This window comes from Accipiter gentilis, chromosome 12 (genome assembly GCF_929443795.1).
Source record: "Accipiter gentilis chromosome 12, bAccGen1.1, whole genome shotgun sequence".
Classification (NCBI taxonomy): Eukaryota; Metazoa; Chordata; class Aves; order Accipitriformes; family Accipitridae; genus Astur; species Astur gentilis.
In genome coordinates, this window is record NC_064891.1 from 3,156,395 (window position 1) to 3,174,678 (window position 18,284).

General features: G+C 43.7%; 1 protein-coding gene across 2 annotated transcripts in view; it reads right to left on the reverse strand.

Moving 5' to 3' along the window:
• GPRIN3 (GPRIN family member 3) overlaps nt 1-18,284 on the reverse strand; it is a 31,475-nt gene that overhangs the window by 4,519 nt on the left and 8,672 nt on the right. The gene's annotated exons all lie outside the window — the stretch shown is intronic.

Below are 18,284 nucleotides of genomic sequence, written 5' to 3' on the forward strand. Positions count from 1 at the left end.
CGATTCCCACCCTGTGACCTGAGTGGATCCCACACCTTCGCTGAGCACCAGTTCCCCCTCCTTCTCACGGAGAGCCCTTCTCTAATTCCCCTGCCAAAAAGGACGTGCTCACAGGGGGCAACAGGTCAGTTCAGACTAATGTGGATGAATCCAAACCTCACTGGTAAAAGGAATACGGAGGGATGACGACCTGCTGGGTGGTGCAGATAAACACCAAGAGAAGCTACCGCACCATACAGCACTGAGGCTGTGCACATACTTACTGCTTTCACATTTAGATCCTTTGAAATAATTACACGGAATCCAGCTTGATTAATAACCGGGGGCGCAGATGATCTAGAAACCCATTTACGAGCAGGTGGTATAAAACTGGAAGGGGAATGTTGCAGCACTGCAGAACAGGAGGGGCCCATGCCCAGTGAAACACCAGGGAAGGATTTTAAGCAGGTGGAGCAGAGTTATCCAGGCTGAAATCTGGCCAGGACTGCAGAGAAACCATTGCTTCAAACAGGAGGTGATCACCAAATGTGCTTGTTGGCTGGACTTTCAGAAGGACTTTGCACTGCCCAACTTGCACCCTGCTAGAGGTCAAGGGCTGTATCCCTGTCAGTGTCAGCAGAGTGGTGGTGGCCAGTGATAAAATCCCACCCCAGTCTTCTTTTAAATTGCAGGATACCTATGCCTGTTTAAAAGATTTTCCCCAGCTTATGCTGCCAGCAAAGCATGGGTATGGGACTTGGGAGACACCCTGAACATTTAGTTTTATGTTAACCAGAGAGATGACGCTGGGAAAATTACTGTACCTCTGTGTGCCCATGTCTCTGCAGGTACACAGTGGGGTCTCCTTTACTACATCACTTGGGAGACGCTGCTGGAAGGAGCTGCACAGCTTTCCCAGGCCCTCCCTACCCACTAGCAAAGTCCATAGAAGCCCCTTCCAGAAAACATCCCTACTCTCCTTCTCTCTCTCAGCCTGAAGGGCAGCAGTATAGCTTCCTTAGGTTCTGTAAAATTAGTCCTAAATTTCAGCACCTTAGGGTACTTAGAGCAACAAGAGAAAAGTGCTCAATGAAAGGAAAATTAAAACAAATACAGCCAGTCTATTCTTCTAAGAAAAGGAAAATGCTGCGACTTATTACTTATTTATTAAGCTTTATGTCTTCCGGATAATAATAATTTATTATTTTTATACTATCTCTTTGGGCTCTGTCCAACCACACATATATGGTCTGCTGGATTAAGCCAGCCCTGGGAAACTGTAATCCTGCCCCTCAAGGATCCCAAGTTTCTTAGCTGCAATCTGTGATAGCAGCCCTGCATCACTCCAAAATGGCTTTCTAGCAAAGCTAACGATTGCTAAGCTTTTTGAGAAGTACTGAGTTTATGTAAATCAGACTGAAAACTGGTAGAAGTTTGTGTCTGCCTACAAGATGTCTTCACTTCATTTACTGCTCACTTTAAAGCCAGCCAACATAGTCCTGAAGGAAAGGAGGGCCATTCCATGTTCACACTGTTGTATTATGAACGTCTAATGACCACGAGGAGAGGAGCAGATGCCTTTGGGCATCTGTCTAAATTCTGTTACCCTCGTCTTCCCTTTTTCAAATATCGATGCAAACCAAACCAGTATCTACAACTGGGCAGGTCACATTTCTTTTTTTTTTTTTTTTTTAGATCCAGAGTTTATTTAAGAACAACCAGACAAATAATGGAACAAACCCAACCTCCATTTTTAGGATGAGACGTACTACTCGGCAAACAGTTTCAGAAGAAATAAAGACAGCAGAGTAAATCTGTTTGGCTCTTTGCTATACAAAACGTGGGAAAGGCAATCTGCATGCCGGAGCACTGTCTTTAACTCATACTCACTCAACAGAAGAACGATTCCTAATTTTTCAACTAATTGTTCTGATCTAAACACCCACATTGAATTCTTCCCATCTGTTTAGGGGCTCTTCACCAGCATCACTAGAAACACACATTTAAACGACTGCCACATGTGCTAATTAAAAGCAATTCTGCTACCAAGCTCTCAATGTATAATGTTGACAGAGGAAATTCTGCCCCAAAAACCCCATGTGGACCTATTCTCTGATGTGGGACAACACAGCATAACCTAGACATTTCTCTTGACCCTTGAACACGGGTTGGGGGGCTGGGTCATTCTACTGCCTGGGATAACTGTGAAAATAAGTTAGTTTATGAGAATAAGGTTTTTACAAAGACTGCATCATCAAAGTCATGATAGGTATTTTCTTGTTAGACTCTTCCCTAAGCTATCCTAATGACAGCACTGTAGTAGTCTAAATAAACGCAGTAATTTTTGACAATGCTCTTTCTTAAGAATTAATAAAAATCAGAAGGAAACATAAGTCTTACACAACAGAAAAGCAAGCAAACCCAACTAATTACAGAATTGGAAAGGCATTTTATTATTGCAGTCTTATTTATGATTATTGTCTCATTTTTATTATTGGATTCCTGTTATATAGGAGTGAAGAACAACACTGGGACCTGTGGGCAACACTATTCAACTGCCAAGGCAGTGAGGATTCAAACCAACCAGCAACACCAACTACAAGCAAATACCTAGAAGAAACAGAAATACAAAACTCAGTAGTAGGCAAAAAAACATGTCAAAACAAATCAAGATCACTGATGAATTTTTCAAGTGTTATATGCCTGACCTGGAGCAAGCATCCAAAATTTTCTTTTATCAGGAGGTGAAATTAGTATCTCCACAAAGGTCAAAATCATTTTTTAGTAATAAGAACAGCTTTTCTATGCCAACACAGGTCTCCTTCACCTTATTCTTTCAGACTAAATGAGCCTGCCTGACTGTGTCAATCTCATCTCAACACAGAATTTTTCTAGACCTTTGCAACAAGAAGTTTCTAACTGTGACAAAGTCTACGTTTGGCTTATATGGTCTGGGAGGGTCCCTGCATGACCAGTAGACCTTCATGGACTCTTGTCACTGAGTAGGTCTTCTTTATGTGCTTTAACACCTCCCCCCCCCCGCCTTCCCCAAACAAACAATCAAACCTCAAAAAGTTGCCAGGAAACTCAATGCTGACAAATGTAAAGAAACTCCTATTTATTTCAGTAACACCCATTCCCCAATAAGACAACACTACAAATTTCCCACTTGCTGCTTATGAGAATATCAACAAAACCAGAAAGTCTGCACGTTTAATAAAACAAAACAAGAAATTTCCAGGAAATTCCAGCATAAGATTCCTCCTCCCATTCCCTCTTGAAAAATCTGAAAATCTGCAAAAGCACAAATAAGACTGCTAGCATCTCCACCTAGCTTCAATTTTAAAAAGAATTTAAAAACCAAATAATGAAAACCAATTAAAAAGCAGCTCCCAAACTAATCAAGCACACCCTCCCCAATTCTGGATTCTCATCAGCTTTCCATTCCTTGAGTCCTCTCTTCACCCTTGTCTCTACAAATGGAAGAACTGAATATTTGCTCTTAAAAGTTCTAATCTCATCATATGATCTCTCAGATCATCACAAAAATCATCATACAACCGCATGGGTTAAGGGGACAGATAAATATCTGCTGAAGCAGGAATTCAGCTTCCCTTCTCATTTCTTGTCCTGAGGAAAAGACAATGGCACACTCTAGCTCATAGTAGATCACTGAATATATAGAAAACGAAACACATTTCTTTAAATTTTAAACATACACATGCACTTGCATCCTTCTAATTCTGCACCAGTGGGTTGTTTTTTTCCAGCTCCTTAAGTTGCTGTTCTCTGTAAATGCTGTGACTTCCTCTTCTTAGTGTCGAAGGGTGTTTGTTATTCTGTTTGTTTGTGAAAATTTTACTTCATGGGTTATTTTCTCCTAGTTATCTGTGGGACCAAAGACTGGCACAACAAATGACAGACAGCACAAACCAAGGACATATTCATTAAAATACAAAAGAGGTTGCCCGAAGAGGTAAGAGACAAGATACACAGCTTCCATCTTTCAGCATGCTTTGGGATGCTGACAGGAGACAGACTCTTACGCTACAGTCACGGGGAAGCAAGAGGTGACAGGGGATGCAACCATATACCCTGCATACACGCAGTTCCCATAAAAGATGGGGTTGGCATTGCAAGGACAAGGTGCACGAAGTCCCAATTCCCCTTCTACACCTGGGGACTGCATGTGTTTTTGCAGGCTGCACCTGCAGACACCGCAGGAACCCAGGCCAGAGACAGATGGGGAGGTGGATGGCAGAAGCAACAAGTTCAACACCATGGGGCTGCAGCACCCTCTGTGCAAGATGTTATGCAAAGCAAGCGGCTGCATGCGGTGGTTTGCTTTTTACGGGCCTCTGCTGATTCAGTTAGCAGAACTGCTGTAACGCCTCAGCAGATACTGCAAAATACCTCTTTACTCCCTCACTATCCACTGAACCGATACGACTTTACTCAGCCCAGATGGACAACAGCCTATTGCTAGACTCCTTTCCGTGCAATAACGTGTCTTCTGCCCTTTTTCACTATTCACCTTTTCCTGTTGCTTCTTGATGCTTTTCTGCTGCCTTAAACTACAACTTACCTCGACTCTGCTCATCAGCTGAGCCCATCATCATGGTATCTGAGCACTTTTGTTGCAGCATCTGGGTTCAGGGCTAGCTGTCATGGGCCCGCTCAACAGTATGACCATAGGAAGGTCATACTAGTTCACACCCAAAGCCTCGTTTGGCTCTCTCACAACTGCCCTGAGGACAGAAACAGGGTAAGATGTGATAGATGGTACGTGTCTTCTTTGTGCATTTGCTATTCTGTCCCCTCACATGGCTGGCTGGGTCAGTCATACCCCTCTAGGAGGAGAAGGGAAGACATCTCAGCTTGATGGGCCGTGGAACAAATGCTGGAGAGGAAGCCGAGAAGGAGCCGGGATGGGGCAGCTCCTGCAGGGAGCATCCAGCCAGGCACCAAGGGTGACAGGAGGAATCTCCTGGGGACTGGAGAGGACCAGGCAGTCTCATGCAGCTCAGGAGCCCCTGTGCTTGCTGCAACCCTGCCTAGGAGCAAGGGCCTGCCTACAAGAACTTGTGATCTTACCTGTTTATTTTTATTTTTCAATATATTAAAAATTATATTTCTCATTTGTGACTTTTTAACTCTAGGTGTGCGGGGTTTATTTGAAAAGTTTTTCAATTATTCTTGTTATTTTTGGGGATAGGGACGTTTGCTTTAGAAAAACGTTAGATCTACTTGAAGGCTCTGGCCAGCCTGAAGTCCTAGCATACACCCAGACATGGATCCTCCGGTACGCCTTTCCTGCTGCTGGCCATCAGGAGCATAAGGATTTTATGAATTGAAGGAGACACTTTAATCACCTTTGGAAATGAATGCACATCTATTTATGAAACCCCTTTGCATATTTGGCCTATACAAAATGCTGTGGCAATGCACATGTGCATGCCCCATGAGAAAAGGACTTTTATTTGTACAAGCCTGCTCACTGGAAGTCTAGGCCGCTCATTTTAGTATTAAAGCAAACACTACCAAACAAAATCCCAGAGCCCCTCCTAAAACCCTTCCCAGCACCTGCACTAGAAGCACTTTTTAGCCACCTGTGATGCACACCACAATACTAAATCAGCTGAAGCTACCAAGGGGACCGCACAAACAGCCCTGAGGAAAACCCAGCTCCTGCCAGGGTTCTCCGGGCACAGCCTGGCTCCTCACCGGACCTCACAGCTTTTCCTCTCGGATGCTGAGACACAGCCCACAGTGCCTAGCAGCTCTGCTCACACAGGTGTCAAGAAACGATGCTGAAAAATGGAAAAGGCAGAGGGAAAAATGGGAAATGAGTCCAAAAGGAAAAACAGAGGGTAAGTACTTAAGAAAAATGTCAGCCTCTGCTTGTCATTGTTTTGTAATGGTAATAAATCAAGGAAAATTGGGTGAAAAATCAAGGGCAAGATGCACTGCCGTTTTTTTGCCAAAAAGAGATGGCTGCCAATCAGCCTGACAGCTACTGAAGATTTATCTAGCAATATTTTGTACAGCTGAAGAAATATATTTTTCTGGTTGTTGACTGCTCTCATCTTGCATCTCTCTACCAGGTACAGGCTTTAACTCTGCAAAGTGCAGAGCAGGGGAGCTCCACGTTAGAAGGACAAAGCTCAGCTTAACCTGCTGCCCACAACCTGCAGATGAGAATATGGGTTAAGCCAGTCCTACCAAATGGCACAGTGGCCTCTGGGCCTAATCCAAAGCAAAGCAAACTGCTCTGCATCTTCCTTCATTCTGCTGAGCTTTTGACAAGCCTTAAGTACACCCTTCCAAGAGGCCACAGTAACCTTACTGCAAATGATATAGTCTACTCAACCAGATGCAAAAGCGATTCTGATTAATTTTAAATAAATTTTTAAATCTAATATTTACAGTATTTTCTCACTGCAGCATGCAGATAGCTTCACCGGATTTTGTTTCTGCAGGTAGCTCTTGCACATGTTCTCTTTAAACCTACGCTCTCTGTGCTCCCCTAGACTCTTGCTGAATTCTTGGGAGTCCAGAAAGCGCGGTGCCTGGCAGGCTGCAGAAGAGTCTGGATCTCTCTTCAGTACTCTTTAGGTATTTAGCAGTGAGCACAAGGGATCGTCTATATAATTCTGGTAGTGCAGCGTTTATCCCAGTTTAGAAGCAAGCAACAGTCACTCCACCCCTAGCACGACCTCAGGATTGCCAGAAAATTCAGTACTGGCCTAAGCAGCTTTAGACTGGTATAAGAAGAATGCACCCAGGTAGGGCTGAACCAGATTTGGGGTACATCTCTGCTCCAACTTCAAGCTGAAGGGTGCGAACAAATCCAAGTCCCACGGCTGCCTGAGTGCAGGATGGTGCTGACAGGCTCCTCTGAGAGTCTGGGTTTGTGAGCTTGAGCAGAACCTTGCGTCAACACTTCAAAATGGTCCAGAGACACATGTGCACCTCGGCAGTCGCCCAGAAACAGATGTGTGGGAATATCTGCAACAGGCTTTTAATAGGCAGGCCCATAACCACCGAAAAATAAAAACTGTGTGGTGACCAAGCCTGATTCAGCTCTACTGTCCTGCTGGCAGCAGAATAATTAGTTACCCTTCAACTAGAAAGATGTCCATCTAAAAGGAAGTACAACCACAGCTCTGCTTTGAGACGGCATGTTCCCTGTGGGCAGTGCCCTTCTCGCCCCAGCCAGAAGACAAGCAGCAACCACGACATCCAGCTCCAGCGCCTCGATGGGAGCCCATGTGCTGTTAGCAATGCCACGATGTAAATCTTGTGCATGCATGCAAACTTCGCTCCTGGTTGCATTTTGCTTTTAATCTCTGCCAGCAAGTCATTGTATCAGAAGAGATCACATTACCCTCTTCTGTACCCTGATGTGTACAGCTACCGCAGCCACACCACTGACTTGCACTCAGAGGTTCCCCAGCACCAAAGCTGGGCCGGCTCTGCTCACTGTCCTCTGGCCGCAGCCAAAGGCAGCAGGCTGGCATGTGCTGTGGAAGTGCTGCAAGAGCAGCTTGTTTTTGTGGGAGTAAGGACCAAACGGTTATGGATTTACGGGCACATCCCGATTTTGCAAAACTCTTTCAGGTTTCCAGAAGGAAAATGAGGTTGCTTTGCACTCCAACGCTTTAAAGCAGGGAAAAAGACTATTTAGAAGTGGTAGAAACTATAGTCTCACAAGATTGCCAGAAATCAATGTTTGGAAAGGAGATTGAAAATCCCGATTTAAATTAAGAATTGTGGCATCATCTGTTGCCCTCGAACTTTTGAGCCTTCGGAGCTCACCTCACAGATTAAAAGCTGTAGGAAGCCGAGATCCTCCCATAACTGCAGCCTCCAGAATCTCTCAAAAGAGCCCCATGCGCAGTCAGAGGGGGTGGCATGGGAAGGAACCGCGGGAGGGCTGGGTGGCAGCCTGAACATGCACCACCTCCACACCTTTCTCCCCACACCATCCCCTCCTCTGCCTCTGCTTTCCCACTCAGGTCATGCTCTGCTGTGCTCCTGAGCATCCTCCCTGCTGGCAGAGAGGGGTCTTGGGCAGCAGCACAGGGCTGCAAAGACAGGCTTTCTCTTTGCACGCCTCCCCCTAGGGTTACAGCACCCGCTAAAAAGGCTTGCTTTGGGCAGGCACGTAGGTATGTGAGAGTCCCTGCTGAATACTGCCATCAGCCTTTCTCCTCTGAGGGTGAAAGAAGGATAAATGGCTTTATGAAAACAGCCAAATCAAACAACAGCTACACCGACCAGCAGCCAGCTGCAAGAGCTGCATAAGCTGCAACGACATTCCCACCTCATAGCCTGGGCCACCCTAGAGGGGATGCGACGTGTGAATAAAACCCGCAGGGATATATATTTTCCTTCTTTTTTTTTTTTTTTCCTGTCTTCTTTTTTTTTTTTTTAATTGCATGTTATTATGTTTAGCCTCATTATTTATCAACACATTTTTTTAATTTCAGTACCTGACACTGGAAGTCACTTTTAAGGAAATGCAGCCTGACTTCAAGGGTAAGCCACGTTTCAGGAGGGATGTCTGTGCGCATGCTCCTGACACGTGCACGTGAGAGGAAACCAGCAACCCGCTGTCCGCATCAGGCAGGTGACTATTTCACATAGCTCACTGCCACATTATTTTTCTTCATCTTATTGAGTAAAACCAAGAAGTGGTGTTTGAGGGATGTGGACAGGAGGGTCATAGGGACTTTTCAAACACCACTTTAATGTTTGATGCTCAAAGCAACAGAATTGCCTGTCAACCAAGTGGGAATTTAATTCCTTATCTATCGTGCCATCATCTGTCTGATAAAAGGACTGTGAAATCTAACCCCTCATTAATGCATTTCATGCAACTGAATGCATCTGAACATTGACGGCTGACAAACAAAAGCCGTTTTTCAAGAGAGAAGTTTAACAATAGCCAACAATAAATACCTTTTTCCTACACAGCAATGCCAACGTGACTTCATTATAAACCAGAGTGATCATCGTTAGGGGTGAAAGCATAACACTGGCTTAGTGCCCATGCAATTCTTGCTTTCTCTGCTAAGACTCCCAGACAACTTGCAGAAACCAGGATGGTGAGGTTTATTTGGACATCCACCTTGTGGGAGCTGGACCAAAACCAAAATCACATTTTGTGTGGTCAGGAAAACACAACTACTGCTGAGTAGGTGCATCTTGGAAAGGGTGGCTCTTTGGGACAAAGGATGTTATCTACTTCTAACATGCTTTCAGATCCTGAAAAGCAAATTTCCCGAATTTCGCGATGACCTTCTCCTTAAGAACATTCCCCAGTGCACTAAATGCAAACACTCATCATGTGACTGAAGCAGCCCCAGTAGTGGTGGTAGCACCCTTGATAATTAGGCCCAATTTGCAGCTGAGTAACCATGTTATTGGTGCCCAGAGAAGTGTATTGTTGCAGCACTTTTTTTTTTAACCAACCTTGCAAGTAAGGAAATTTTGCCTTGAAAGAGCTGATAGCAGATGGAATGTCTTTTGCATAAGGTAAAACGCAATGATAATGTTTAACTCTCACGCACCAGCTGACAAATTAAGTTCTCCTCATATATTGTATTATTTTAATGAAGATGCTGGGCTCAGTATTAGAGAAGGCAATAGATCTATACATAACAGGCACCTGGCAAAGAACATACCCATTGTTGTTTACAGGCATTATCCTAACGGAAAAGAACTACTCCAAATGGCATGTAATTAGAGAAGAAGGATGCAGAGCCTAACCAGTCATTATTGTAACAGAAATTTGCCGTAGTGTGTGATTAACCTAAGAAAGGCATAACGATGATCTCACCATGTCTGCTGTTGCCTCCTAGCTATCAGAAACACAACTACTGTGAATAAAGAGGCCTGCAGCTGAAACAGCTATCACTGGGGCTTTTTTTTTTAAATAAAAAAAAAATGGTTAAAAATATCTTGCCTTCTTCCTGCCACCACCTTAGCAGTTGCTTCCTGTTTCTTCACGTTCTCACTTTGCTTCGCTGCTGCCTGTCATTGACAATAAGAGCAGTAAAAAGAACACAATAATCTCCTTAGTAAACTGCCTCCTGCCAAACACCTTTCTCAAAAAAAAAACCCGAGAGGAAGCTTCGTGTGCTGGGCCACTTTGTCTGATGTATTGAGGCTCTGCAGGAAACCAAATGGCTGCAGGTTGGAGGCCTTCTGTGTTCAGAGATAAAATCAGAGCAATTTAGTGGTATCTCTACCAACCCCCTAAATGCTCTTTTGAGGGCAATGACTCAAACCCGTACATCCAAGCTAAGGACTCTAACCTGCTCACCTCAGTCACATGAGCTTACGATATGACTTCTCACGATACGACTTCAGTGCGACTCTTACATGAAAAGCTGTCATCTCAGTCTCAGACCCTTCTTTTTCTTTACTTGAGGCTATATGCTTTATTTTGTTAAACATTGACCCTGGTGGAATTGGACCAAACCAGAGACCAGCACCTCATTTGTTATTATTTTTTTTTAACTGATGAGGTACTGCACGAGGGACATGGGGAAAGCAGGATGTGCTAACGAAGCAGGGACAGGATGACACATCCTAAATGGCACCATGCAAAGCCAGGAAAAATAACACTTGTCACGCACTGCAGCTAATCAGTCACACCATCGTTCTTTATATCCAGAAACGACAGAACAGCCTAACCATGTACACAGCATTGCAGTCATGTGATGGCTTCCAGCCACTTGACCTAATGAAGGCAAATGCTAGATAGGAACACATTGGTAAAATATTACACCTATAAACTACACCATGTCTTCTTCAGTCTCCACCCAGAGCTGACAGAAGGTGTTGAAAGACACATCTGAGAAACCTCCCAGATGGCAGCGACTGCCACCATGGCAGATCTGATCAGGTAAAACTGAGAGAAACTTATTGTTCTGGCTCTTGGCTTGAGAAAAAGGAGGTACTGGCACCTATACCAACTCAGCATTGGTAAAAATCAACCCCCAAACCTTACTTCACTAACTTTGAGTCCTGAAACTCCCTATATAGTCAGAGAGCTCCTCAGGACAAAGAGAGGCTCTTAAGTCATCTCCATCCACCATGTGGATGTGCTTGAACAAAGAGACTTCAGTGCTTTCCTTTGCTGAAGAAGCCAACTCAGTCACCAAGTCGCTCTCTCAACACCTCTGCCTTCCTGCAGCAAAGAAAAACACCAACAGCTGTGCTGTATGACAGCTTATTTTAGAAACAACTTGTTATTTGCAGTCTATCCCACAGGTGTCTGATGGTAATAGCTTTTCAGAATTGCCCTTGCAGGCAGCCCACGGGTCTAAAAATCTCTCGTGCTAACAGTCGCAGGAACCATCCTCCCTTCTATTAGAATTGTCTCCTAACAATGGCTTGTTCAAAACATGTATTTTTATCCTTAGATTCAATGTGCTTCCATCCTTCGAGCCCCAACAAGGGGGACTAAGGTACCCAACAGCCTGCAGCTTTTTATACTATGTTTTAAATGTGGATTTTCACAGGCTTAAGAATAATTACATTCTCTGCTTCTGAATTCTTAAAAATCACAATGCTCATAAGACAAATCCTTATTTGGTGTTAGAACTGAACTAAAACCAGAAATACTTCCTCAAGACAGCAAATATTTAAGAGATCGTAATGCAAAATCTGGAAACTAGTTCAATAAAACATGCTGGAAACTGAGACCCAGCATGTCTTATTTTGTAAACCCTTTCAAAGCTAATAATAATTTTGGGAGTCAATTACTGGCATCATCATAAGCCAAAGCTTTGCCTGTTGCGATATGGCACAGCTGTATCCATACTCTGGACCTCTGCCTTATCCATACCAGATGTCCATACCCTAGACCCTCTGCAAGGCCACGATGGCTTACACCAGCTAACGTGACATCCCCACTCCTGTCAAGGGCTGAGATGTTTCAGAGCTAGAGTTCAAGGTTTACACCGAGCCTAATACTGCGCATACCTCTTCTCCTCATTTCTTCTGCATTTAAGGCAGGCATATTTACATTTCCATTTATCAGGTGACTGAAGCAACTCACACTGTGATGGAGGCACTGATAGAAGGCATTAACTTTGACTCGAATCACTGTCCCTCAGGATGATTGCCAAATTGGTTAATGATTATAATTAGCATTAATTAAAATGACAGCTGAAACAAGATATATTACATTTGGGTTTAACAAAGTCTCAGCTTTACTGAAGCTGGCTGCTTTGACCACCTGGCCAAGCCCAAACCAGACAGCCCCACAGGCAGCGTGACCGGCGCTCACCGTGGCAGCTATCCCTCCAGCTCACCTTCGTGTATGGTGAAACTACAAGTTTTTCAAGCTACACGCAGCTGCTTCCCGGTACAAAAGCAAAACGTGCCCCCCCAAGCATTCAAAAAAGAAAAAAAAAGAGATGTGGCAGCCCCAAGCAATTACTGAGTTTATCACCTAATACCCAGCTCCTCACATCAAGCTGCATTCCTTTTTACTCCTCTTTGGAGCATTTTTAGCTGCCCTTGTTCAAGCTGCCAGCATATTTAACCTGCAAAGCTTAGAAGTGAGCTGAGGTCAGGCTGTACCTTGCTAGAGCACAGCTGTGGGTGAGCGGGGCTGTGCGATAGCTTTGTCCTTGTTTCTGAGACAGCTGGAGTGGAAGCTGGCAGGGCATGAAAAAGGATCATTCACAGCTTAGGGCTTAATTACTGGACTCACATTGAACATAGATGTCTTATGCACAAAGGCATACTTGAAGAAGCAAGAAAACACATGGCAACCTTAGAGCCAGTATGAAAATCCAGACAAGATGGGTTTTTTTCCACACAGGACCTTCTTGAAGATAAAGCACTAGATACTTCAACCTGCCATCCGACAGCTGTGGATGCACAGTAGGCTTCCTACCACATTTATTGGCGTCCTATATATGGATACAGTTTTTATTACCACAAACGATGCATACATACGTGATTGCAGACAGACATACATATGCACATAAAACTTGATATATGCTAACATAAAGATAGTCATCTAGCCTAATCTGGGTGATTAAAGCTAGGTGCTGAAATCAAAGAAGTCTGATTCTCAAAAGTGCTGAATAATCAGAATTACCAGTAAAGCCAGTCGGAATCAAAAGTTGCTCAATATTTTTGAAAATACGATTTCTTTTGTTCCTGTTCTTATCCAAGAAACGCCAGAAGGCCCTAACATATTCTGCCATTTTGCTGGTTGCTACGTGTGAGCATAGATATACCAAACATTCAAAATTTAAGCAGGCAAGGTACAAAGCAGAGGTAGCAACTGGTACTTTTTCTGCCTCTTCTTTAGAAGCTAACACAGCTGAATATCACAGAGAAAACTATGCAACAGTCAGTGTCTAATGCCCGTGATTTAACGGCAGAACACCTTTCTCCTACATCTCATCATCTACTACTAAAAACTCCTTGCAATCACAAGTGTAGGAATCTGGCTTTAGAGATCCATCTCTGAAATGTTACCAAAAAATATTCAAAAGGGTGTCTCCCCTTGCTGGATTGCTGCCATACAGCAAGTCCTGAATCTATAAAGAGGCAAAGCAGCCTGGTACCTCTGTTAAAGCACAAGCTAGAAAACCAGTGTACCGAATATGCTGCTGCCAGCATCTGTGAAGAAAAAACCCCCAAAGCTACTAAACCCCCAAAGCACCACCTTAAAGCTGAACAAGCAAAGGATGTTACTGACTGTGAAGGCCATCCACCCAAGAAACATACTTGCAACCACTGCAGAGCTGTAAGTGTTCATACAAGCAGTTTCGGAAAAGGCTCTGTTAATGCTCTTGCTCTTCAGAAAGTTTAGGCAGGGCATGGGATGGGATTATGAACATTTGACAACAGAGAAGAGGACACCCAGTGCGAACAGGGCAGCAGGCAATGAGGTACTGAGCAAGTGACTCTACTCCATTATCTTTTTTTCTTCTTACAGGTGAGCTGCTTCCTTTGCAGAGAGCAAGGCTGGCAATTTGTTCTGAATGATCCTTCCTATAAATCCGTAGCCTGCGTGCTTCAGCAAGAGGACTCAGAGAAGACCAAGAAAGAATGGAAGAAGTATGTGGACAGAGAGGCAGACTGGGTCAGAAGATCAAGTAAGTCCAGGCTATAGAGCTAGGAAACTAAGAACAATTAATCAGGTATTTCTTGTATAACCATATTATGAAAACCTCAGGCCCCTCTCCAAGAAGCTTGGCTGTCACTGAGGTGAGGAGCCTGCACCTTTCGCTCCATCCCTGCTCAGCTGCTGGTCAGTACAGTCCAGGTAATTACTATAGCTTGATCATCACTACCTCTGCTCTGTTCGCTCTGCTCTCTCATCTATTTATTAACAACTCTAAACCACAGGCGTGGGCAGCCACAGGAAAACTCTTGGGTTTGTTCTACCCCAAGTCAACAGGAGAAAAACATTTTTGCAAAGGTGGACTGCCACAGAAGGTGGTTCGAGAGAGACAGATGTTTGGTTAGCACTGCAGATGGGCTGGAAACCCCCCTATCACCACTTCAAAACTCTCACTCTTTTACTTTTCCAAGAGGACAGAAAACATGTTCCTTTCCCCTAGTGTGTGGGCTTTACCACACACTTTTTTAAAGGGAAACGCCACAACACATGGGAATTTGTTAGCCCCCTGCTCTTTTCTCTGGGCAGCAACTAGATGGAGTTTCTCAGCTGTTGAGTTTCAAGGTTAGCATGCCTCAGTCCTAAGTGTCTCCCACAAAACTAGAGAATGAGTCTAAATGCTGATCCCGGAAACATCAGCCTTCTCCCATGTGGCCTCAATGACTCGATTCCATTTATGAGGCTGACCTCTCTCTACAACGGCTGAGTGAATTCTGGCCAGGTAAGAAGGTAGGAGGAGGTAAGAGGTGTAGGGGAGAGCTGCTCTTGCAGAAAAAAAGAGGACATACAGGAGAGAGCAAGTTGGTTGGTCCATGTGATACAGAAATTTGTTGGCCCTCTGCCTCCTGGACCTAGGCTTGAACGCTCTTCCAGCACTGATTTCCCATCTGTCTCTTACTGCGTGCTCCTTGCCAGACCATTTCACAGCTTCACATAGCTCAAGGACAGGAAACTGTTCATAAGAAATGGATGTTTTAAAATCATGTTTTGCACCATGGTATAGCATCATTTTGAAAGACATATTTGTGGTGGTGACCATGTTCATACCTCTTGCTACCTCCCGCTGCATGCTCAGCTTGCACTTTGTAAGCATTGCTCTGTCTTTCTAAGCCTCTGATGGCTATTTTTTCCCCATTTCCTGATTTTTTCTGTAATCAGTTAAGTCTCTTTTTTTCCAATGGGTGACTAACAGCAAACACTATTGAAAAAGCTGCTTTCTGACCATACAGATAGTATTTTTCTGTGTATAGGAACAGAAGAAGCAAAAAAAAAGGAAAGCAAATAGGCTTAACTCTTTCAAGAAAGGGAGAATTAGTCATTAAGTGTGTATGACTGATTAACTATTTCAACTGTCAGCAGTGAAGAATTTCAAATCAAGACTGGGTGACTACAGGAGATTTATCCCAGTTATGTTCTGGTCGTGGAGCTCAGCTCAGGACCCCATGGATGAAATTCCACACGCAACACACAAAGTCAGCATTCAAGAGGGGGAAGGAGAGAGGGAAGAATACTGCATTAATTCAAGGGGTAATATATAGTTTCATGCACATTTCTTCTTCAAAATGCTCTCCAAAACTAAGCTAATGGGTCCACCCTAAAACACATTTAACTGATGGTCTGCTAGAAAACAGGTACTTTTACACTGCTGTTGCCATTCAAGATGTGAGAAGTTGAATCATTAACCACTCAGAAAAAGGTTCAAAGAAGCATCAGGAAGACTGCATAAAGGTGATCAGAAAGCTTTCTGCAGCCAGACAGAGAACCGAGAAGCTGGTGACAAGACCTATTCAGTGTCTTTTTCTCTGCAAATTTTCTACCACTCTGGTCTTTCTTAAATTCAACGATAGGAAGCTATTGCAACAAACCATTGCATAGAAAACTTTGGCTTGAAACCTTCTGCACAGTGCACTGCACCCATGCAAAGCACATTGGTGATGGGTTCCAGATTTGCAGAAGCCCTGGTACAATCAAACTTTTAACTCTTGGGAGTTCATTATCATCGTTATCTGCTGTTTAGGGTGGCAACATTGCTCTGCACAAGCCAGGAGTATTTCAAGACCATCACTAAAGACTGTAGAAGACAAGGGTATAAAAGGGCATGCTACTGGCTGGCTGAAGTACCACAGCTATATATTCTGTCGATTCATCTCTACCTCATCTGCCCTAAATTCATTCCGAATCAGCTGCCTAAGATAGGATGACTTAAAGGATGGTGGTGTTTGGCTTCATGTCAGAATGGCAACTATGGTGTTTGGAATAATTTCATATCAATTTAATATCTCTGGTTAGGTACCTCTGGTAAAAGGCCAAATTTATACCTCATATAAACTACAGCAGCTCCATTAATGGGGTTTGCATCAAAAGAATTACAGCCTTTAACTGCGAGGTCAAATTTCATCCATCTAAGTAAGTTTTTTTTTTTTCTGAGCAGCATGTTAGCTACTGTCTCTGATGTGATTTTACAACAGCAGGTGTGGCTTTGATTGCCAACTAGTTGAACGCGTGGTGGTTAAAGACTAATTTGATTGCTGAAGTTAGATTATAAATCACTTTGAAAAAGATGAAAGGTTTCAACAGACAAAATGTGAGACAAACTGAGGCTGAGTAGGTGGGATTCATTAGTCACTAGAAGGCAGGCTCTGCTACTGGAGAAGCAACAACATGTGGGTTGTCTTGGAGCATCTGTACAGACAGAACTGATGAGTAACAGCAAATAACACTTTTACACAGCTCACTGCTTGGGATCATAGTATTAGAAGTGTAATGTAATTGAAGCTTGCTTTCTTGGTAGATATTTCACAAAACTATTATTAGCTTTGTCCTCTTTTTACTTTATTTTCTTCTCCTAAGGCTTTTTGAGGAGCGGCTCAAACAGACATTGTGTGGGCTCTCTCCTTGTCGTCTGCGTGTTTGGGTTGGCTGCCGATAGGAATGTCTGCTCGCATTCCTGCAGGCATGTTGATTTGGATGTAGTAGACACATACAAATAGCCTGCATGCAGGAACCTAGCTGAAAAAACGCTGTGTGCTATCTTATTAATACATTCAGTCCACTCATCGTCTTGTTAGGGAGCAAGTGTGAGTGTGCTTATTGCCCATCTCTTTGGCAAGCCTCCTGCCACCTTCCTGCCTCCCCCAGCATGGAAAACTGTAATTCTAAAATAGGTCATTTTATTACGAAAAAACATTTTCCAAGCAATATTCCCCTGAGGCCCTTCATATTAGGAGCATCTTCTGAACTGGATAAATACTTTTCTGCTATTTCCCAATATCAACTGCACATGTTTCTACGATAATGGCCAAGCATGGTCTAGCTGGAAGCAACTCTCAAAGTAGACCATTTCATACCAGAGGATTTCTGAGGAAGCCTCCCAGGCATTATGATAGGATATTATTTGTTTTTATTGCACTGTGGATGGTGTAAAGTAGCCCCATGACTTGAGGTTTGAATTGTTCCCTTTAAGTTGAGGCATACGCTGAACCCAGCCAGGAGGTAAAGACCCCTCTCCTCACCAAAGGGAGGAAACTGCTTGTCCCTTCCATTTCTTAGGCATCAAGCTAATCAAGACTTAAATAATCAATAAAGGCTGGATTAATTCCTAAGTGCCAAAGCACAAGCAGCTAAATTAATGAAGTTAATCCTTCTGTAATACCCATTTGCTAAATCCTCCCTCTGCATTCCTGATGGAGCTTGCTTGACTTCTCAGGAAATGAATGAACAGCTTTTATTCCTCAGTCATAGTTTGCAGTGCATCCTTGTGCATTTCTAACTTCGTTAGCACACGGCCAAAACTCGGCTCCAAAACACGGGGCTGAATCTAGCCCTGTGAACCCTGTGTTCTCAGGCACAAGATAAACAGCAACAAATTCTGCACAGTCCTGACCTGAAATCACTATGTGCAGGTATGGGTCTTCCAAGTCTATTCAGACCTTGGCTGAGGTAGGTGAAAGCACATTTGCAATTAGCAGTGCTCATGCTTATGGCATGAACGGGTTTATTTAAAGGACCAGATAGCAGGCAGGGGCCTGAAAGCCTGGTCACTTTATTCTGCCATACCATGGACTGGGGTGACCCTTCTAAATATCTCTTACCCTTTCTGTGAAAATGCCTTTGATTGCTGCAACTAAGAATTGTTAAATGTTAC